Raw genomic sequence first — 25,025 nt, forward strand, 5'->3', positions numbered from 1 at the left:
CCTGTGTGACATGATTTAGGTGTTCCTGCTCTGGCAGGGGGGATTAAACTAGATGATCTTTTCACGGTCCCTTCCAATCCCTAATATTGTGTGATTCTGTGACCTCAAATGTTTTCAATTTTCTTTTAAGCCTGTTTGTCTCGTTTTACATTTAGAGGTTGATTTCCAATTAATTTAGGTATTTGATCTATGCAATCACCATTAATATTAGTGAAAATGAGCACAGATTTTATGCAAACCTTAAAGCACCATGTAGGCTATTTCTGTGTTTCTGTGCAAATGGTAATGGGAATCAATCATGCTCTAGTTTGGGAATTCAATGATTGTCCTGTGAGAGTGCTGCAAATAACTGTAATATTAACTGTTAGCTGTTAGTTCTGCAAAACAGGAACAATGGTTTTGAAAATGCATACACAGTTCAACACTTCGTGCACTATTCTTAACTGTATAAAGCCCCTTATGTAAAATGTGCTCTACTTAGTTCAGCAAAAAGACCTAACGTTGAAATGTCATGGCAACAATGAAGCAAAGAGCATTTTAGGACAGTGTGGTCCTGGGAAACATGCTGCAGAAAAACTATATTATACAAAATATAAGTGCAGGATTCCACCACAAGAAAAATTAAGAACTTGACTTTAAGTTAAGGTCTGAGTGCATTTCCACAAACATACGGAATAACACCACCACACACATGGTTGTCTCAAAGCAAAATACAGATGTATTCCATCATCAGGCTATGTCCTGCTATGTACCTGTTGGTACAGAGCTATGAGTGGGAGCTATGGCTGTGCAAAGAAAGAGGTATGAGCTAGGGAAATGCCCTTCTATTGCACCAGCAACTGGGAAATGAAATGATTACATCTGTATCAATCAAGCAATGTCACAGAAATAAAATCACGGTAATGGGACTGTTATCACAGGATCAATGCTGCCTGTTTTGAAATGTCTTCTGCATCACCTTGTGGCCTCAGCATTTATATGGCAGCAAAAAGCCATTATCTGTTCTATTTCAGTGACATTTACTCCTTCTCCTCATCTGTTCAGATGTCCATTCTTTGATGGCTCGAGTATATCATGCTTTTCATACTCTGGCAGTTATATATGCTACCATTTTAGGCCATTTAGGTGCTTTGGGTGAGAGAGGCTTTTTCTTCCTTTTCTCAAAACTTGGTCATAGCTGAAATTCTGTTGCTGTTATTACATGACTGCATTTTCTTTATCTAATTGGTGGCTTCATGAAATCACAATAGTTCAGTACCATTTCTAGATCAGGTGCAAAAATTTTCTCAGCACTAAAACACAAGTTCCCCAGGGTAAACTGAAAATTTAAATACATGACAAAAGCAGTAGTCAAATTGTAAGAGTAGTTACTGAAAGGCACAAAAGATTTCAAAACTGCCACTTGTACACATATTTCACTGCCTCTTGGTAGTGCTAACTAGGCTCATAAGTTTGTGCTACTGGAAAACAAAACCAAAGTGCAACTATCACAGGCAGGGAGATACTCTACAAAGACACAGGGAGAATACAAACATTATTTAGGAAGGATGTAGGACATCTGAGAAAAGTTGTGTAGGCCAGCTAAAAACTAACCTTTGACTGTAATCTTCAAGGATAATGTAAATGATTAAGTATAGGTTTCAAGATCCTTAGATTATTTTTTTACCTTATCAGACAAGAGGAACATGGATTTTTCATTGAAGGTTTTTAAAGTACGGCAACACCTTCTTCCAATCTCATCTCTGAAATCTCAGAGAAGCCAGATGCAAATTTCAAGTTTTTATAGATATTACTCTCTAACTTTAGATTAATGTTAAAGAATTAGCATAGGCCAAAAAGTTAACTTGAAAGAAAAAAAAAAATGTTTAAATATTCAGAATAACAATGTAACCATAGTCAAATGACTGTTTTACTAGAATAACTACTAGTAGTAACACTTACTTTAATTTATGCAGTTACAGGTGGCTTTTAATGAATGTTTTGTAGACCTTTTTTTTTTTTTTTTTTTTTTTGGCACTGGCAAATTGGTTCTATAATTTTATTATTTAAATTCAAAAGGCTAAGTCTTTGGGGGAAAAAAAAAAAAAAAAAAGGAGAAAGCACAGCAAAATAGTTTGCAATTTACTCAGTGGAAATCTAAAACACCAGGTGCAAGAAAGAGACAAACGACTTTCAGATTTTTAGTGCATTTTCTTTGCTAAAACAGGCTTTTGTTCAGTACAAAAACCCTCCCCCAATAAAGGATGACAGCAGTGGTGTAGCTGCTGCTCCAGGGAAAGGAGGCAGTGTGAGGCAGGCTGTCAGGGATGGTTACAGCCATCTCATCTGACACAAGCACCTCAAAGCTAGCTCTGTTTCTGTAAAAAATGAAAAGTTCCCTAAATGATACAATTTTTACTGTTTTGAATTCAACTCACTAATTACATTAATCAGGTGCAAGAGTGATAAAATCTGAGATTAAGACATGCAGTGCAGAGTACATGGAGTTATCAGCACAGACACTTGGTTTGCCCACTGCCTGTATGCCTTATGGTGCATCAAAACCACAATATGATGCAAGATAATGCCCCAAAGCATCACAACTGAGAAGACAGACTATTGAAATAACACTATATCTTATCTGCAGCTAATATTTATTGCTTAAAACAACAACAACAAAAAAGGCTTTTTTATTTTTTATTATGTTTTTATATAAAAGAAACAATATTATTTTTTGGTTGCAAATATTATGAATATCTAGAAAAACAGGAGTATGACAACCTCATGTATTTAAATCAAGTATACATTAACTTTTCAGACAATGAATACAATAATGACGTTTTTAGAGTATCTGAAGGTAAACAAGTTCAGCTGCAGATGGAAAATCTGAAATAACAAATCAAGTGGCATATTAAACATTAAATGGCCATTAAACTGGAAATAAGGCCCAAACCGCTGACTGTTTTCAGAAAGCCTTAACCACTTTATAGACTCTAATGATTCTGATGGTGTTTGTGAACATACTAGGAAATATATTTGAAGATGTGTGAGAGAGAAAAAAGCAGCAGGATCACTTTATGTAAAATATCTTATTCTCAGAAGACTAAGGCCAAGAAAGGCATCAGGAGTTTTTGGACACCAACTCAAGAGTAGATACACAATAAAGATTGCCAGGCACGTCTGTAACTCTAAGGTGATTTCCCCTGTGAAACAATAACACATATACTGCATCTAACGAAAATTTGGTGTATTGTAAATGTAAATTTGATTTTCAGTTCACAATTTACAAGTGCAGTGGCAAAAGTGGCCACCTTGTTCACATCTCTCTTTGTTGGGCACACTTTTCTGGTGGGAAAATCCCTCTTTTCTGAGGGCAGATGTATGTAGCTGGGAGAAACTTCTGGAGAGCAGTTGGGCCTGTTGAGAAGTGGGTAAAGGAAGCAGGCAACCTGCTGTGCTGGAGTGGTTTATATGTAGCTCCGAAGCAAGAGGATTCCTGCAGCAGTGAGCCATCCCTGAGGACAGGCAGAAAAGGGAGGGGGGGAGGGGGCACAAACCAGAAAAGGAGATGGATGCAGAACATATCTAGAAGGCTTTGTTTAAAATAGGTCTCAGTCAGCAGATGGAAAGTAAGTACATTGAATGACTTATGATCTAACTATGGCATTGTTTCATTATGTCAAAGTTTTGAAGTCTTGGGAGCCTTTTGATAGCTTTTGGCTTGCTCTCTGTAAGCTAAGGTACACAATTCCACCCCAAGGCTGTGCCCAGTTCAGGATTCCTTTGCAAAATCCAAGAGATTCCTTTGTATCTTAGGTAAAGCAGTATTGATATGGCACTTGCTATATTTGTCTAATTTGGATTTCCACTTTTTAGCATTATAGTCAGTCCTATGCAGTTTAATCTCTACATAGGCAAATAATAAAATGATACCATATAAAATTATACCATTTCAGGTATATTTGCTAAAAGTTCCTGGGTATAGAGGAAATTATTTTTTAAAAGACTAAGTCATTCTGATAAATTATCATATTGAGAAGAACATTTATATTAAAAAATGTCCTGTATTTATCAGTATGAAATCAGTCTTGAATAAAATGCATAGTGATACTAAGGAGGAGGCAAAAAATATCAAATGTATCAAAGCTCAAAGACAATCCCATGACCTGTTGATCAAAAGTATTAAAATGTTGATAATGAAATGTCCAAATATTCAAACATCAGAAGCTTGGTGGTTCTTTTTTTCAGTGGTCAGAAGCCCTGACATACTTCTCATTTTAGTCCTCTCTCTCATGAACTACTTGTTGCAGTTTCAGAAATATTGTTTTAACAGAGCTGTCTTTTAACTGCTTGTGCCTTCCATCTGACCAACAAACTCTGGAAGTTAAAACATCCTCATTTATCAGAGGCAGGTGAAATCTTTTTGTCTCTTAATTCAGAGTTCCTGTGCTATGTTTTAATATTAACTTACTTTAGTTATCATAGTCACTGTTGCTGAAGTCCCTAGTGTTGTCTGGATTGCTTTCTGTTCTATCTGTTCTAGTTCCTCCCCTCATCCAACATTTTATTTTTATTTTTATTTTTTTCTGGTCTTCATTTTTTTCTGGTCTCTACATTTTTCTGAAACAAGAAACAGGACTTTTTTTTTTTTTTTTTAATTTCCCATTTGATTGGAACAAATGTTATTTTTCCCAATAAAGTATCTTTGTTTGTTTATTCCTACAGATTTTTTGGAGTTCTTAATGAACAGATAAGACAGAAACAGGTGCCTTGTGAATATATTGAAGGGGAAAAACAAACAAACAAACAAACAAACATCAACAACAAAAAACATGCACACACCCCTCTTTGGTTACTGTGAAACGCTGTTTCACTTTCTATATGTCCAAACCTTTGGTGCCTTCTTTGTGGCTGATATGTCACAGCCAAATCTTCAATGCCTATTTACTCTTGAATTAGACACAATTTAATTTGAAGTACTCAATTCTGTTTGAACCTTTTGGTTAGAAACAGCTGATGTCATTATTTTATGTCACATAAAAGTAGATCATTTCCCAAACACAATTGTTCCCATACCTGTGTCATGAGAAGATTTTACCAGTGTCATGTGTTCTCTTGATTATCTAGAGAAGTACCTGCAATTATCTATTGCAATCTACGATTTATGGTGAAAGTTTTATAACAGGTTGATCTTCTTTTTGGTATTATTCAGTTATCTTCTTGTGTAATTGGCTTGATGGCAACTTTAATGTTCACAGAAAAGCTTTTTACTGTTTATGGTTAGCAGCAATAGCTGTTAGCCAAGATATCTTGGCATTTTATGGTATGCCCAAGGATGATATGCAACATTAAAATATCTATTACTCATTCCTCTGTCACATATAATTTCCCTCTTCTCAAGAGAATAATGAATAATGCTCTGCATTAGATTTCCCTTTACTTTCAAAGTTGCAGTCAGGTAATTCTTCTACCCACTGGTCTTCTGTGACATTCAGCCTTACAGAAGTGAAAACATAGGTTAGCAGGTTGTTATGGCTATAAAAGCATGAAGAATTGTAGAGGTAGGGGTGACATTTGTCAGTTACAGCCTAACTTAAAGGCAGAAACTTCAGCCTTATTGATACTTGAATAATAAATTACTTCTTAACAATGAACTTAATACTTTTTAGCTGTAGTTAGCATTCTGACTCATAGACAGATATTCTTAGTTTACCTTCCTAAAGGCTTCTTCTCAATGGGGGAGATATGAAATATAAACCATGATAGGGAAAGACTGTAACACTTGTACTAAGTGAACAACTCTTTCTGCTCTTGTTCAGACCACAGTGGGCTCTGTAGAAGATCTACAACAATGCTATGGGGAACACGAAGCAGATTAGGAAAAACAGCTTTCCTATAGGTTTATCAGTTTTATCCCTCTACCTATGAGTTTTCTTTGCAAGGCACTTAACCTGACTTTCAGAGGTCCTGACATTCCCCTTCAGAGCAGTTCTTTAGAGTTCCATGGCACCTGATGTATATCTTTTTCCCCCTCTCTGAAAGGGTTATGTAAGCATCTCACTGTTGGACTACTTACCTCCATGAAAGGTATATACTGTGATAATCTTTGGACAAAGTCTTCTTCCCAGATGTACTCCTCTTACATGTTTGGACAACTAACCTTAATATGTCCATTTATGCATTTATGAGCTAATATCATCAACTGCAGTCCTTAGTTCATTTAGATCATGCATGAAAGAAGTTATATTTTAAGACATTTTCCCCCTTAAAAAAACAACTTCCATTACTGATATGAGTTCAGCACACAATCTTTTCAGAGAATACAACATTCCTGCCTCCACTTTGCTCTCCAACCTATTATTTTTGTAATACTAGCAGGACCAAATAAAATATATTTGATTCAAGTAGAGGGATCACACAAAGCAAGAATGTACTTTTGAAACAAACTGAACTTTCTTATCCTATTCAGGACTTCTAACAAATAAATCCTGGGGTGGGTTTTTTTTTTTTTGGCACTTGTTCTGTTCTTGATAGCTGCCTGTTTTTCCATTATCAGGAAAAAAGATGTAAATGAGACCTCAAGATATGTGTCACTGTTGGCAGACAGTGCTAAGTTTTCTCTTCAAAGATACTCCCAAGACTCAGTTCCGGGCAAAATGTTGTGATTGCTTCTACCATTAATCTCTTCCTCAGTGTACCTTTTTTCAAATCCCACATTTGATTTCATGAGCTGAACGGATAATGTTTACTCTTTTCTCCTGATGGGTAATTCCAATCTGTCCAGCAGTGTTTATTTTTATAAATGAATCCTCTTTTCCACAGTGAAAATGATGATTTTGGAGGGCCTGGACTTCCTTCTTTTCTTTTCTTTTCTTTTCTTTTTTTCTTTCTTCTTTTCTTTTCTTTCCAGAAATTGCATTAAAATCAGGTTTAAACATCTTCAGTATGCTATTTCTAAATAGCTCCAGCCTGTCTGTTATGACTTCTCTTGCTGCTCACTCCTCTTTCTCACCAGTGAAAACAACATGCACAGTTTGATATTTTAACCCCACAAGGTAAGCTATTCCTGATCTTCCAGCTTTTACAAATTTTCATTAAAGTGGTTTTCTTGCATATTTGGTCAAAGCCAACTGTGCTTTCTGCTGTCTGTTCTTGAAACACCCAGATAGTCACTGGTATGTCCTAATCGCTCATTGCTTAGCCTCTATGAAGGTCCTCTAAGTTCCACATGATATACCACTGGTCTATCTCCCTTGAAGTAATTGTACAATGACCTTCCCTGGACTGGCCAGCATACAATAGCTAGTATAGAGGGGTAGAATCTCTAAAATTCACTCTTCCCCTTACATCATTTCCAATGACTTTAAAACCAGGATCCAGATGAAATCAAAACAGAGCACAGACCTTGCATAGGCTCAGCACAGACTAGCCTTACAAGGGCAACAACCTTACAAGGGCAACACAAAGTTTCTGCTTACCAGCCATCACTCATTACTTCTGCTGCATATCCTTAAGTGATATAATAATAAAAATATAAATAAATCAAAAGGATCTTTGTACATAGTGCTTTAAGTTCATGGGGTGGGTGGAGGAAAAGTGTCTCTAAGCCTAGTAAGTTAGTATTCCTGGCTCACATGGAAGTTGAAAGACACCATGAGCTCCTGGAGTCATCTGGACTCCACCGTGAAGGATGCCCTGCCACCTGCTTATTTCCTGCAAAGACAGGAACCATTGCCCCTCATATTCCCATATGAGAGCTGTAGTCTTGCTTCTAGGTAAATCAGTGCCTCTGGGTTTCTACCAATCACTACGTTCCTTCAGGGCAGACAGAGGCTCCCACAACAGCTGCAAATTAGTGAAGGGCAAGAGACTGGCCTTTGCCTGTGTGAAGTTTCCACATGAAGCCACAGGTCTTCTCTCTTCAGTAGGAGCTATTGCCTTCACAGAGACACGAAAACACTGATCAGATAATCAATGATACAACAAACAGTGACTCCTGTCCCCTGCTGTGCACTGGTTCCTGCTAAGTTGAAGTTATCAGGAGCCAGGAGCCATTGGTCACGCAGGAGTAGAGTAACCAAAGCAGCTGCCTGGCACACTCCTGCTTTTGGGTCAGGTGCCTGTTCCTGAGCCAGCCTGTCCCCCAGTCACAATATGTCACTGTTCAGAAAATAGAAAAGGCAGCAGCAAAGCATCTTACTCAGTATGGGCACTGGGTATATACAACCCAGCAGTCAATTACAAGTATTACACACACAGTTTAGTCTCAGCAGTGGTCACATCCTTCCTCCAGAAGAAATGCTGAACTCCGCTGAAGCACAGGAAATGCTTATGTTACAGAAGAAAAGCAGCTATGACAGAATTTTGATGAATATATTTCAAAGCACCCTCCCAGCTTTACAAACACAGTATCACAGCACGGACTTACAGACTTAGAGGGGAGAAAAAAAACAAAACAAAACAAAAAAAAAACATATAGGATAATCTTGCTATCTGCTTTCAGCCTTAGGACTGTTTGGTGAGGAAACTGAGGTCACAGCACTACAATTTGTGATCTGAGGAAGACAGTGACACAGAATAGAAGATTCATAAAGAGATTAACTTCAAAAGTTTAACATATAAAGGATATAAATCTCCCTCAAGAAAATTATTTGCAATAGTTATGTTTAAAACACATCCAGCCCTGAAATACCAAAGACTCAGCATTACAGAGTCTTTGGTATTCCAGCTATCCAGTGCAATAGAAAATCTATTTTTTTTTCTTTTATTTTTAGAAAACGATTAAGGCTATTCATACAGCCACAAATTTACCACATTCCTTGCATCTTGCATTTTGTATTGGTTGTTTTAGTTCTTCATAGGACCCATTTGACTTAAAATTTGAGTCTGTGTTGGTGTGGCAGAAGTATCTAGCCTTTTTTCCTCAAGAAGAAAGTGTAGAAAATATAAAGTAATCAACTGATTGTTGATGTTAATGAAAAATGCAGCAAAGAGTTAATTCTGAAGGAAGAGGGGACTGCAGCTCTATCCTCATGATTTTTCCTAAATTATGTTTGCTCATTACCAGTACAAGATACATTCCCCAAAGCCTCTAGCCTCTCCTTAAAATGGCAGGCATACCACAGCATGACCTAATAGAAGGGATGGAATTTTTTTTTTTGCTAAGCAAGACAGAGATGGGGCAAATGGACAGTTCTAAATCCATTACAATATTAATGCCAATATCAGTTAAAAGATTAAAATTACAGCATCATTACCATGGTTACCAGTAAAACTGAAGGAAAACTTCAGTGGAAACAAAGAACTGTCAGGATCTGGGATTGCATTGTATTTATAAATACAGAAACTCCTTTGTTCTGGTTCCTATCTGTTATTCTTTCTTTAAAGATTTCCATTATGAAGAAAAAAAAATCTATGAAAGTTCAGAAGATAATATCCCAGTGGGAAAATTAATATAGTAACCAAGAATTCAGTAGCAATTCTTTCTAGACCTCACAGAGATTAAGGTACACAAGGTGCAATAGACAATGGGACTCTGTGAGACCTCTAAGGTCAAACACATAAAAGAAAAGCTTCTCTTTAAGGAGTTAAGGTACACTGTATACCATTAAAGTAGTAAGACATTAACTGATAATGTTAAAAATAACCATATTTTGAAAACAACTAATATTCAGTTTGTTCTCTATGGAAATTATTCTCTGTTGTAGTCTTCTTTGAGTTAGCATTGCAAGACTTGGTCCAAAACACACAGAATCTATTAAAAAGCACCATACAGATTACTTTTGCTGTTCATGTCTCATCAACAGAAGGATGTTGACAGCCCACAGCAACATACACATTTTTCTCTACTACCCTCTACATGTCAGATGAGATTTTTCCAGTCAAATCCACCCCAATTCTCAAACTGTGAAACAACACATCTGTATGCACTCTCTAAAATCTTTATATAATTTCTGAGTTATGTAGAAATAATCTCAACTGGGAACATAACTAGGTGTGTATGTACCCTTTTAAAGTGCAGAAAGAGCAGTGTGTCCAACGGAGCACTTTTACCCATGCATGGTTCTTCTGGTGAAGAGGTAGCATTGTTACTTCTTGCAGTATTCTGACATTATGCCACCATACACAGATTTTATTGTTTCAGCATATTGCTTTGGTTATTTAATCCATGCATTTCAAGCCCCTTAACTCATGCATTTAGGAAATTATTTCAAGGTTGCTGAGACATAGCTATCCAGAAGCCCTTTATTTTTCAGGGGATGCATTTCTTCCTAAAAACAAAACAATATAAAAACTAAAACCCTAAATCCCCAGTAATACACAGCTTTACAAATCTAAATCCAAGTCATCTACTGCAGTAGATATACTATACAATTTGTCCTTCAGCATATTTTAAACATAAAAATTCTAGGTTTACTTCCTTTTAGCATTCCACAAATTATAGTTCTGAAACACTGGAGAAAAAACAACAACAAAAAAAAAAGTAAGAAAGAAAGAAAGCTTCCTTAGAAGTGACTCATGACCAGAAAAATGTATAGATTTTCAATTCAAAGACACCATAAAAAATCTCCAGGGTAACGCAATTGCGAATGCTAATTGCATTCCAGTAAATTGCTTTACATTCATCAAATAACAATCAATGGAAGACACTGCTATCTTCTTTTATTGTAGTGATGCTGTACACAGCTATATAGATAAGGTAGTGTTAGACAGCTATAATCTTCCCCCTTCTTATTTTCCAGGGCTTATAACTTCACAATAAAAATTTATGCTGAAATTTACCGACTCAGCCCAAGAGTCTTTCTTTTTAATTGAAAAATGTGCTGAAGTATATATTGTGGAGAGATAAAGGAAGACTAAGACAAATATTACATTCCAAATAGCTGAACTAAACTAATTCAATCTATCATTAGACAAGAGTAAATTATTCTCATCTCAAAATTTCAAAGGTGTTGCTCGTCAAGATCCCCTGTGAAAACAGTAGCCTTCTAATCTAAGCGTGCTTTTCTTTCTTTTACTTACAAAAAAAAAAAAAAACAAAAAAAAACAGAAAGTAAGAAACAGTGACTTAGAGGTTATATTTAGAATTGCTGACTGCGTCAGGTCATTATTGTGTTAAAATTTAGCATTCCTGTTTGTATAAGTATACATTACATATGTATATATTACATATATACACGTTTGTATACATATACATTAACATACACATGTTAATGTGTATATTTTTGCTATTTTGTATATATACATATATATATACACACATTTAAACTAAAAATTGCACACACCAATTTTGTTTCTGAACATTATCTTAATTCCAAAGGTCTCCAATGTCAATATTTTAGTCCCGCAATTTCAAAAGATCCTGTGCTACACTGGCTCCCACCATGAAACAATGGACATGATTCACCATAACGGTCGCTCTTTCAAGTGAAAACAATTGAACTGCACAGCTCCCACTAAGCTTTGCTGCATGATTGAGCTTAAAACAATAGATAATCATCATTATAACAAAAAAGAGAAAGAGAATGTGTTAAAAGGGATCAAAAATTAGCGCACATACTCCCAGCTCTTTTCTTTCACTTTTACCAAAATAAATCCTTATGGCTACTGTGAAATTTAGAGAAGATAATAGTTCAAGGGAGTGGGGTTTTTTGTTTGTTTGTTTGTTTTTTGTTGTTGTTGGTTGTTTTTGTTTGTTTTTAAACTGCTTGAGATACAAAGACTACACAGATAACACAGTCATTCAGTCAGCTGTGCCAGCACAAGATCAGCATTTCATGAAACCCTTCCATGAGAAGGGGTATTATGCAGAGCTTATGTTCCTCAGGAATGAGTCTGAAAACTCAGAGATGCTCTTCCAAATATTATTTATACTGAACAGATTAAAACACAGAAGCTTGAGGGACAAAACAGCAACAGTAGCTCAAGCAAACCTATGGAGAGAATATAGGTCACTTCAAACTCAGGAATGCTCCAGAACACTACTGGTGAAGAAAAAATAAAAAAATAAAAATTAAAAAAAAAAGAGGCAGAGAAAAAAAAAAAAAACTTCTAAAACTTCTGAATTTATCTATCTTCTAAAATGACAAAGAATACTACTAAACTTGCTTAAAGACTATATCATGCAATTTGAACACTGGTTCTACTTTAGATGATATTACACATCATATTTTGAGCCACCATGAGTTTCTGAATGGAAGAAGTCTTGCCCATACCTTTTTCATACTTCTCAAAACTCAAGCATTTGCTTTTCTACGAAGTAGGGAGCAGAATTGGCCCAGCAAATCATACTAGAAGTAGTATACTAATTCTAGAACAATGGGAAGGACCACCAGGTGAAGGATTGAGGCAGTGTGGCAGAGAAGCATCACATATCTCTTAAGTAGTTTCATATTATTAGATTAATTTAGTCTTAATGAGTAATATCCACTTTGGAGTAGATTTGTTGCATTTACCTGTTAACATAAGCAAGATCACAATTTAAGATCCTGATTTAGCAAAACCTTTAAAGAGCATGTATTTACTTGACTGTTCCATATGATTAAAAATGCCTCCTTTAAAATTCTGTTTCTTTCTAATAACTTCTTTTTAAACTTGGGTGGGTTTGGATGTTGAAAACTTACCACTTTCACATAAGATTAGTTGCAGAAACTAAACAGAAAAATTATAAGAAAGTAGCATAAATTGACACAGTTTCTGAGAGACTATCTGTATCACTCCCCATAGTAAGAAATTTAAAATCTGTTTGCATCTGTACCCCCACCCCCCCAACCCCCCTTCAAATTTATGGTCTGGTATTGTCAAACAGCAGTTTCCACAGTTGGCTTTTACTTAGATTTCTTTCTTTATTTTATGACTTCTATTAGCAGAGACAATTAAGGATTCCCAACATTACACTTCTGTTAAATGGATGTTTTCAGTAGAATTATTAAATATAATCATATTTAAATACATTATTATCTCAGATTGTGAAAAACTATACAAAACCATATAAGGTTATTTACTTCACCATGTAAAGGAGCATTCCAACTTCAGTCCCGAGGCTCCTGCCAGTGGTTATTCTCTATATACTTCTAAGACTGATGTTGTGGTGGCATAAATGACTTCAAGATCTAGCTAAATTAGCTAAAATTGGACTAGCTAAAATTGAAAGTAGTGCAGTAACTTTGTAAGTCCCTTGTGTGCATCAAAAATCTAAATTCATCCTTTTCCACTGTCTCTGATGATGGGTATGGCTATTTAGTTTATGTTCAAAGATTACCATCTAACAGAAATAAATAATGGTACAAATTCTCTAACAGCATTTATAAGATGACCAAAAATAACAATTTAGTTTAATTTATAAAATAAGATGCTGCAATAGCACAACTGAATACACCATTTCTCTATGGAAATTGTACATGTACATTTCTCTATGGAAATTCTAATTCTGTCATCTGAGAATTAGTCTCATAGCAATGTTTCCTAACTATACATTTGCACCATAAACTCTCACTTTAATTAAAAAAATAAAGTGTTTTTTACTCCCCCATCATTTATTTACTCATTTCCAAATGATTCCTTTTGCACCTCAGCATTCTCATTATTAAAATAATGCACAATTCCCAAAACACAGGTCTTAAGTGACTTCCTATGCGTATTCTTGCAAAGAAATAGTCTGGAATTCAAAATACTCAAACAGAACAAAAGGATTGTTATACATTGCTACTAATCCAACATTTGAAATTACTAGATGTTGACTATGCTAACCCCTTAGTATAGCAAAATATTTAAGGGTACACTGCACTTAAAGCATGCAAGAGCTCTCACTGAGATTAAAACATTCTAAAAATACTGCCAGTTACAGGCCGCAGTACTTAAACCTCATGAAAAACTCCTACTGTCCACTGCAGGTCATTCATTTCCTCTATAACGCTATAGGGACACAGTTACAAAAAGTGTGGTTCACTGCTTATGTTGCAAATCTCCCTTTCTATGTCAGATATCTAGGCTTAAAATTTTCACGGAGACCATTGCTTCATGTTATGGAGCATTATTTCTTAAAAAGTTTTGCTGTCATTGATAGAAAGAAGAGTTATTAAAGTGCAGCTGCAAGGGAGGTTCTTGTAATGAATGTATGTTGAAAAAATTGTTTTCATAAAACTGATTCAATGAGAGAATGTCATCATTCCTTGCTCATGATTCCCATTTTACACTGTTTTTCCCAGTGGCTTCCACACACATCCTAGGCAGTACAGAAAGGACCACTTTCAAAACCTTATGGTAGATGCATACATCATCCCTCAAATCTATAACAAGGAAAATTCCCTACTTACAGGGCAACATCTTGAAGTATACACCAAAAGTGCATAGAGACTTAAGGTGAAAAAGGTACTCATGCTTGTTTATCTTCTATCTAGAGCTTGCTCCCCTACTTCAAGGCTCTGCAGGGAGAAATCTCCCTAACACTCTCATTTACTTTGGTCATATGCAGCTGAACTGACTCAGATTAACTTTAAAAAACAGTTCTGAGGATGGTAAAATTTAGGTGTTTAGCATTAACCATTCAGTTGGGTGGGATTGTCTTCTCCAAACCTAGCTGAATTTGGAAGATGGTACCTGTCCCTGTATTAATTTCAAAGCGTCATTAGAGAAAATTCAGGTAACTTAACAGTAATCAGTTGTGGGGTGTCATGAGAGCAGAGCAGAAGGGGAGAATCACCTCCCTCAACCTGCTGACCACACTTCTTTTGATATAGCCCAGGATAGGTTGGCTTTCTGAGCTGCAAGCACACACTGCTGGCTCACCTTGAGCTTCTTGTTCTGTTCTCCACCTGGGCACTGAGCCATTGACTGCAACTCTTCACATGCGACCATCCAGCCAGCTTCTTACCCAACGAGTGCTCCATCCATGTCTCTCCGATTTAGACACAAGGATATCATGGGGGAGAGTGTCAAATGCTTTGCCCTAGTCCATATAGATGGCAGTTGCTCTTGCCCTGTCTACCAGTGCTGTAACCCCATGTCCTGGTTTCAGTTGGAATAGAGTTATTTTTCCTCCTAGTAGCTGGGTTTGGGATTAGGATGAGAAGAGTGCTGATAACATGCTGATGTTTTAATTGTTGCAGAGCACTGCTTACACCAAGTCAAGGACTTTTCAGCTTCTCGCTCTGTCTTGCCAGTGGACAGGCTGGGGGTGCAGCAAGAGATGGGAGGGGACAGACCCAGGACAGCTGACCCAAACTGGCCAAAGGGGTATTCCATACCATCTGATGTCATGCTAAACAATATATAGGGGTGGCTATCGGGGGGGGTGGGGGGGCTTGGGGATAGGCTGAGCATCAGTCAGCGGGTGGTGAGCAATTGCATTGTGCATCACTTGTTTCATACACATTATTATTAGCAATACTATTATTATTATTATTATTTTTCTTGTCTTAATAAACTGTCTTTATCTCAGCTAACAGGCTTCACTTTCCCGTTTCTCTCCCCCATCACAGAGAGGGAGTGGGGAGGGTGAGCGAACGGCTGTGTGGTGTTTAGCTGCTGGCTGGGTTAAACCAAACACCCCATCATAGAAGGCCATGAAATTTATCAGGCATGATCTGCCCTTAGTGAAGCCAGGTTGGCTGTCACCAAACATGTCATTTTCCATGTGTCTATGTTATCTCTAACTGCTACAGAGCATGGCCCTGATCATCCCTAACCACCACTCATATGAAAGGCTGGGACAAAAAAAAGAGCTGTTTAAAAAAAGGCAGAATTTAAAGAAAAAAAACAATCTTTAAAAATTAGTAATTGTCTATTCAGATAATGGCAGCATAGAATCAGGCATTGTGCCCCTGAAGAGAATGCTGCAAAGCAAACACAATAGTTTGAATTTGTTTAAGAAGGGGCCTAGAAATGGTCAGGAGGAGCGAGGATGTCACAGTGCTTGCCAGCAAGTGTAATGCCAAAGATCTTATCACATGGTCTGTGTTTTAAGGTCTGACTTTTTTGTCTGACTGCATAGTGTGTGCTTGATGCATGTTCCTAATGCATCTATGCTGAAACATGGATGTGGACGTGACCAAAAAATCCCTGCCACCACCTGCTACCTGCACCAAGATCCAGGCAAAGAGCTGCCATTGGGGTGCACCTGTATGGAGTTTCACAGCATCCAGTTCTTGGTATTTTCTCTGGTTGTATCATATGAATCACCGATCTTTCGCACAAATCCCTAGATAAGCATAGTGCATATTGTAACACTAGTGAACATTTATGATGTTATTTTCTGGGACATCTCCAGGGTCTGTGTGAAAGAGAGCTAGACAGCTATCCACCTTAAACTACTTGTGCTCCTTATGCATAGTATGCTTAGTGAGGTGCATAGTCTTAATTTTTCTTTTCTGGGTTACACAACATTTGCCCAGCTGCAATTTTGAAACATTTAATTCACTGTCTGTTAACAAATACTTTTGGCAGCCACTTCTACTGCTGTGCCACTTAGTTCATTTCACAAGAAGAGCCTTGATAGTATTCACGTATTCTTCCTTCCACATGTGTTCTTCATACATTGCTCTCAGAAAATTACTTGTTCAGTCTTTTCTAATGTAATGGCATGTATCCTAATATATCCTAAGAACATATCCTAATATATCCTAAGAACATATATCCTTTATTTATTTTATTTTATTTTATTTTATTTTTGTCTTCCCACAGTTTCTGATGAAATACCACCAGGAACTATAATATCCTGTATAGAGCACTGATTGATGCTTCTCTCCAGGCCATTGCTCCCTAGACCACCGCTCTGACAGCAACACTGAACTGCTTGTCTGATCTAAGCAAAACAAACCCACAGTCACAATTCAGTCAGTTCCCTAGCAGGGGAGAAGTCCCAAGATTAGTACTACGAGGCATATTGACTTGTCTAGCAGCAAAGCCACAAACTGCGTAGGATCAGGGAACACAGACCTCTCATCCCTGCAGAACAAGGTTTCTGTGGGATATAGGAATAGTTGGCATCATTTCTGACTAAACAGGTTTGTTGTTTTCTGGCTAAGCTGAGTGGATAGAGGCCAGCACTCTCCATAAGCCACCTCTTACGAGTAGTAAATTTAAAGTGATTTATAAATTAATGCACTCCATTCCTCCTCACACACTGTAAATAATTGCAGCTTTTGACTTATTTGTGTGAGAGATGAATTAAAGCTAGAGCGAGTTTGATGGTGGAGGAAAATAAGCCAAGTGGAGGATGATAAAAGCAAAAAAGGGAGAATACAACATCAGCCCTGCTGATTAGCAGAAGAAAGGCAAGCCTCTAAAGAATAATTCCTCATGCAGTGAAAAGATGTCATCTGAGGGAAGGCAAGAGCTGAGGCACATGAACACAGCAGCAATGTGCGTGCACTCCGCTCCCCAACCTCTCAGGTGCATCTCCCCAGTCCCACTGACAACCCCTGCCTGGGGTTCTCAGCTCCAGACCCAGGCACAAGGGAACCAGTGCAGCCCAGGAAATGCAGGGGCCTGGGCCAGGGAACAGCACAATGAATGTGCTCAGAAATCTCGTCTGTGCCATCTGAAGACTTTGCCTGGAAAGCAATGCTTGCATTTTATATTATGCTGAACTTTTGGAGAAAGGAGCAAATGTACTTCCCTCACCTCCAACTATCTAAACAGCCAACTCATTGAGAAAATGAAGAAATATACTTTGTATTGCTTTCATGTGTGCATGTATAAATAAATGCCAGAAAACAAATGGTTATTCTCTATGCTAAAAAATCAGTTTTGCAAATATAATTACAATAGCCAAGTCAATCAGAATCTCTTAAAAAATAAAAAATAATGATGAATTAGATTAACCTGTATATTATTACTTCTAATGTCAAATTTTACAATTAGCTTGTGAATGTTTTACACCAAATTATAATAATGTGGCACTGCTTTTAGAGAAAAAGTACTAAAATAATTCACAGTAATGTGAAGACATATCTGAGATTATACAATCAACACCTAATTACCTTGTTTCCTAGCAAAGCTCTGTTATTGCAGAGACATTAAAACACAAACCTCCATTTTGACTTCTGTCCACAAAAGCACAATGAATGCGGGCCTTCACCTTTGTTGAAGTGGTAGCTAATTAAAATTAGTCTCTAGAGCTGTACAGAACTGATGTTGGTAATAGAAACAAAATACAAACAAGGAATGAGAAAATAAGCATACTTAGTGACTGATGTGGACTTTTAAAAACAACAACAACAACATCAACAACAACAACAACAACAAAATAAATAAATAACAGGACCAGAAACCTAAAAATAGTATACTTCAGTGCTTCTATTTTTGTGATAAAATGATACAAAGAAGAGGGGCGGCCATTTCATAGGAGGGCAACCTGATACATAATATATATATATATATAATATATAGTTTTTGATAGTTTGAGTCACTCAATCAATAGGAAAGAAAACAAAATGAAGAACGACAATAACTTCATCACTAGGGTGTAACAAGTGATTAACTGAAAAGGGTACACATAAGATTAAAAAACCTGAGATGGCTCAGGCAATGCCAACAGCTTGTCCCTGATTTGCTTTGTAAGACTGCTACTTTCCTCACTTATCTAATAAACAGCTTCTTCAATGTACTGGCAGCAAAGCCAGAAATACTTCAACATTAAAAAAAAAGTAAAAAAATAAAAATGCCAGAGTATCTTTTTTTTTCTTTCTTTCATAAAGTTTGGAACTGTTATAAAAAAAAATAAATGAGTGAAAACACGCTATGCAGGAGAATTGGAAGGCAATAAGCTTTAGTTCTTTCTGCAATTACTAATGCCGATTAAACACATAAAAACTGCCTGTTCCATGAAACAAAGACCCAAAATGAACCTTGGAACATTATTGCTAAATAGAACCTTGATATGAATTTGGTCCAAATGCTTTTTGATTCAAATATCTACAACTTTTATCATATATCATTGATTCAGTCTTCTCTGCTATAATAAAGAGCTTAGCATAGTTTATAGCATAAAAGCATAAAAAAAAAATTAAAGCATAAAAAAAAAAAACTTAAAGCATAGTTTATAACTCTCCAGTTCTCTGTCAGTGAAAAGCCCATTAATCAAAATCATATTTTGATGGTCTGTGCAAATAAATACAAATATAGATATGTTTTGTATGGCTACGGTGCATAAAACCTGCACCCAGAACAGCTAGAAGAAAACATTATTCATTTAGTTTCTAATCACATTCAGGATCTTGAATGGAAATATGATGTTTTTAATTGTTTCAAGTATCTTATCTCATTTTTCACAACCCTGTAACACAACATTGAAATTACTGGCAATGTTCCATACCTGTAGCATTCTTCTAAAGCAAACTTTTTATTACCACTTGCTTTGTACAGGAAAAATATACTTCAGTAAAAGGATACAAGGATGATTTTAAAATGTGTTGAGTAATGACTTTTTAATCTTATTTTTCTAAAAGTAAAAAGGCAAGCCCTATGGGTAAAATTCTGTTTCTCATGCATAAAACCTGACAGGCAAGAAAAACAGTGTGGTTCCTCTGAGCAGAAAGGGATAAGATTAGTCTCCTGGGGCTCCTGCAGATCAACATATGGAATGATCTGGGGGGTGAGCTCAGGTCTGGATCACTAGATCTCAACAGGGATGTTGCAAGGATAAATTCAATTGTGTGTCTGAAGTCTCAGATGTTAACAAGAGAAACTCTAATTACCTTAAGAGGTAAATAGCAGGAACCTGAAGCCTGATGGGAATTACTAGGGCACAAGCTTCTGTTAACCAAGCAGGCAAGCTTAATACCTCCAAAGGAAAAGCTTGACTTCTGAATTCTCTCAAGATCACAAATATTACACAACCATGTAAACCAGCAACGTTTATTTTAACATCTACAAGCAGCTGCAGAAGCTACACCTGATCTCCAGATATGAATTTGTTTGTAGCTTTAAATACAGAATTGTTTTATTCTTGCTCTCCATGCAAAAAGTTATTGCACTAATTATTGATAATAGTGTATACACTTTTAGTGTAGCTTAGATAAGTATACTTGCCTTAATCTAAGTAGCATAAATTTTATACATCACATTTCCACTAGCAAATAATTTAATTATCTTCCTATTAAATCACAGAATGGTTGAGGTTGAGGTTGGAAGATCTGGAGATCATCTAATCCAACCTCCCTGCTCAAGCAGAGTTCTTTAGAGCACCTTATCCAGGATTGTGTCCAGATGGCGTTTGAATATCTCCAGGGAAGGAGACTCCACAAACTCTCTGGGCAATTTTTTCAGTGCTCAATGACTCTCACAGTAAAGTTTTTCCTCATGTTCAGACAGAACTTCCAGCGCCTCTCAGCTGGGCACCACTGAGAAGAGTCCCCATCCCCCTGACACTCTCCCTTCACATACTTAATTGATCAGAATATCCCCATGTGCCCCATACTTCCAGGATGAACAGGCCCGGCTCTCAGCCCTTCGTCATGTGAGATGCTTCAGCTCTTAAACATTTCAGTAGTCCTTTGCTGGGCTCAATCTAGAAGCTCCACGTCCCTTTTACACTGGGGAGTCCAGAACTGGACACAGTACTACAGGTGAAACCTCACCAGAGCTGAGTCGTGGGGGACAAGTACCTCCCTCAACCTGCTGGCAATGCTCTTCTTAATGTAGCCAAGTATACCGTTGGCCTTCTTAGCCACAAGGGCACATTGTTAGTTCATTGTCAACTTGTTGTCCACCAGGACCCCAGGTCCTTCTGCACAGAGCTACTTTCTACCAGGTCAGCTCACAGCCTGTACTGGTACCTGGGATTATTCCTCCCATACCTTTGTTGAATTTCAAGAGGTTCCTCTCTGTCCATCTCTCCAGTCTGTCAAGATCCTTCTGAATGGCAGCACAGACTTCTGGTGTATCAGCCACTCCTCAAGTGTGCCTAAATGTTCTCTAACCTGACCCTTCTCAACCAAGATAAAGTCCTTCTTTCACCAGACCTTCTCCCTGGTCTCCTGGGTTAGGGATTCCTGAGGGCTGACCTTGGCTGTAAAGACAAGCTAAGAAGGCATTCAGTATCTCTGCCTTCACTGTATCCAGGGTCCCTGTCCCATTCAATAGTAGGCCCACATTCTCTCTAGTTTTCCCTTTGTTACTCTATATTTGAAGAAGCTCTTCTTCTTATCCTTCTTGCTACCCCCAGCCAGATTTAATTCCAAAGGGGCATTGGCCTTCTTTGTCACATTTCTGCATTCTCTGACAACATCCGTATACTCATCCTAAGTGGCCTGTCCCTGCTTCCACCTCTTGTATGCCTTCTACTTGAGTTTTGTCAGGAGTTCCTTTTTCATCCATGCATGTCTTCTGCCCCCCTCTGATTTCTTGCTCATAGGGATGCACCATCCTTGAGCCTGCAAGAAGTGATCCTTGAACCATCTCTCTTGGACCCCTCTTCCTTCTAGGGCTTAATCCCATGGGACTAGAATCATAGAATCATTAAGGTTGGAAAAGATTTTAAGATTATCTGGTCCACCCATTACCCTACTACCAACGTCACCCACTAAACCATGCCCCTAAGCCCTACATCCAACCTTTCCTTGAACACCTCTAGGGAAAGTGATGCCACTCCATCCTCCCTCTGGGCAACCCAATTCCAATGCCTGACTGCTCTTTCTGAGAAGAAATGTCTCCTAATTTCTAACCTAAACCTCCCCTGGCACAATTTGAGGCCATTCCCTCTAGTTCTATCACTAGTTACCTGTGAGAAGAGGCTGACTCCCTGCTCCCCACACTTTTCTTTCAGGTAGCTGAAGAGAGCAACAGTCTCCCCTGAGCCTCCTCTTCTCCAGACTAAACAACCCCAGTTCCCTCAGCTGCTCCTCACAGGACTTGTGTTCCAGGCCCTTCACCAGCTTCGTAGCCCTTCCCTGGACATGCTCCAGGGCCTTGATGCCTTTCTTGTACTGAGGGGCCCAAAGCTGAACACAGTACTCAAGGTGCAGCCTCACCAGAGCTGAGTACAGGGAACAGGACCCTGGTCCTGCTGCACTATTCCTGATATAAGCCAGGATGTCGTTGGTTTTCTTGGTCACCTGGCTACACTGCCAGTTCATTTTCAGGCAAGCATCAATCAGCAACCCCAGATTCTTTCCCTCTGCACAGCTTTTGAGCCACTCTCCCCCAAAAGGGGAGATTCTTCCATGGAAGTCCCTGAAGAGGTCAAAGTTAGTTCTCCTGAACTCCAGGGCTGTGATCTTACTTATTGTCCTGCTTCCTCCTCACAGGTTTCTGAACACTATGATCTTATGGCTCACTGTAGCCAAGACTGTCCCCAGCCTTTACATCTTCAACCAGTTTTACCTCATTTGTTAGTGCAAGGTCCAGCAGCACACCTTTTCTCACTGACTCCTCCATCACATGTTGCAGAAAGTTACTATCAATGCTCTCCAGGAACATCCTTGATTGATCACACCTTGCTGTGTTTTTCCTCCAGCAGATGGGTGGTTGAAGTCCCCCATGAGAACCAAGGTCTATGACTGTGAAGCTACTTCCAGCTGTCTGTAAAATGCCTCATCTACTTTCTCCTCATCAGGTGGCCTGTATCAAAAACCCACAACACTGTCACCCTTGCTAGTCTGTCCTTCAAATTTTATCCATTAGGTCTCAACTTGTTCATCATCCACCTCGAGGGAGAGCTCCATATATTCCGTGTGTTGACTCACAAAGCACAGCTCCACCACCTTGCCTTTCTGGCCTGTTTTATCTAAAATAATTGCCTTTTTTTTTTTTTTTTTTTCTTAATATATCATGATATTTGAAACAGCTCTAAATATTCTTCATGCCATTATAGGGTTGTATTATTAGTAGTAGTATTAAAAGGCTGGCTCTCTTGACAATTAACAGTCCATCACACATTGGGCACCACATCTAATTTTCTGATTTAGAAACATATTAATCATGCAGCAGTGAATAGATATTACTTAAGGATCATTCATGCCTCATTTTTAAAGTAACCTTTAGAGCCACTAATTAAGATCATAAAAGTATCAAACTAAAATAAGAAAGATCAGCATTTTCCGTATTTTTTTTTTTTTTTTCCTCCCCAGAACTTCCTGTAGCATTCACAGAAAATTTCTACTTCATTCTGGAGACAAACTGATTTAAGACACGGTTGCATCTCCCTCCCAAAGTGCAGAAATGTTCTGGCTTAGTTTCTTAAACTTTTCCCAATCTAACAAACAACTTAATCACGTTAATAAACTTAAGTAACTAAGTTATCTCACTAATGCAAGTAATGATACCAGAAACATGAGTTGATGGGACTGCTAGGTGTTTAAAGCTGCATATATACTTAAATGCTTTAAGTGAACTGAGGCCAGGATGCTTTTCTCCTCCAGTGCTTGAAGAATCTGTGTTCTGCTTGGAAATATGCTTTTTACACACTTCCATGCAGCAATTTATCTGCCATATATGTCAATTACAAAATATTTGAAGTAAAAAAAAAAAAAAAATACATAATGTTATGATACCTAAGAGACCAAGCTATTCCATTCTATGGTTGTAAGCTTTATTTGAAATGAACATGATGCATATTAAAAATCTCTGCAAAGACTGCAATAATAATCATGCAGAAACAAGCTTACATTACTCAGACTAATGCATTTCTCCCCTCAGACAACACTAACACAAATATTTTACTTTCTATGTACTACCCCTAGGCAGCAGTGCAGCACTTCTGCCCTATTTAGTGCTACTAATTACAATTAGTTTGATTTAAAATAAATAAATAAATAAATTTTATTTTCTTTGTGTCAACACATAGATAGTGTTATCAATCTTGAATCTCTACAATACATGTATGAAAGTTTAGTCAGCCTCTTGAGTGGTGGATATAAAATGTCATGAGTAAAATTTTATTGAGTGCCAAAAAACCTTTAATACCCTGGCAACCAAAGTCAGTTTAGAGAAACTCAAGAAAAACTGCTCCTCTTTACTTGATGGCCTATGGCCTAAAGTGAACTTAAAGTGAACTATAAGTGGTAAATGAGAGAATAAGATTGTAAAACACTTTGGTTTTAAGGAGTTTGACCATATCAGACTGATTGATTTTATAGAAATGTCTTAATCCAAATTCTTCTAATTTCACCATGTCATACTCTAAGCCTTCATAAAATATAGGCCATATGGTGAGAAAGTATAAATTAATTCATCTTCCATAGACTTCAGTGAAATTCTTCAGATTTATTTCAGCTAACAATTAGGTCTTAAAATGAGTATCTAAAATTCCTTTTCTTTTGAACAAGAGTTTTAACAAGATTTCTCTAATTCAGTTCTAGACCCTTAGATAGGCAAAACAATCTCATCAGTAATTACTTCATGGTTTTAATTTTATGAGAATGCAGATTTTAGATAAAATTTATGCATTTTTTCTAAATTATATTCTCCAGTTTGATACTTAGATTTTGAGGACTTGGAACTTCCAAACATAGCATTGCTCGAGAACACACCCTTCTGTATGAGCCTAGTAGAGCTTGATATCCTTTTGCTATCTAGAATAATTACTCTTCTGCAATCTAGAGTTATCAGGCACTTTAAGTAATTATTAACCTTTTTCCAGGGAGATCTTATTAAAACTATAATGGTGAATATCAAAATCCCCTTCAGTACATTCCAGCATAGATCAGAGATTGCAGTGAAATAGTATGTATATGTCAACATCATGAAATGATTCCAGCACCACTGAAATGAGTGTAATCCTACAGTAAAGCACTTTGTATGGATAGCTTTAAAGGAAATTGTATTGAAATTCAGACTAAATGAACTCCACTGGGGTCCAGAACTGTGGACCTACTTTATAAAGTTGTTGCTTCTTCACAGTAAAGGCAGAGTAGCAGCAATGAGCAATGTATAGGTAATATAGGAGAGGTTAAAATCACAATCTTAAAACCAGATGAGAGAACAAAAGCCAAAGATGCAAGGAAGTGCAGGGAAATTTTTCATAATTTTAGATGCTTAATAAGAAATTCATGACTAATAAGTGTGCTGTGTTGTTTTCTGTGCAGATCGTTAGCTAACCATTAAAT

General features: G+C 37.4%; 1 protein-coding gene across 3 annotated transcripts in view; it reads right to left on the reverse strand.

Moving 5' to 3' along the window:
• The window catches only part of NKAIN2 (sodium/potassium transporting ATPase interacting 2), a 566,015-nt gene that overhangs the window by 405,884 nt on the left and 135,106 nt on the right, over positions 1 to 25,025 (reverse strand). The gene's annotated exons all lie outside the window — the stretch shown is intronic.

This window comes from Oxyura jamaicensis, chromosome 3 (assembly GCF_011077185.1).
Source record: "Oxyura jamaicensis isolate SHBP4307 breed ruddy duck chromosome 3, BPBGC_Ojam_1.0, whole genome shotgun sequence".
NCBI lineage: Eukaryota > Metazoa > Chordata > Aves > Anseriformes > Anatidae > Oxyura > Oxyura jamaicensis.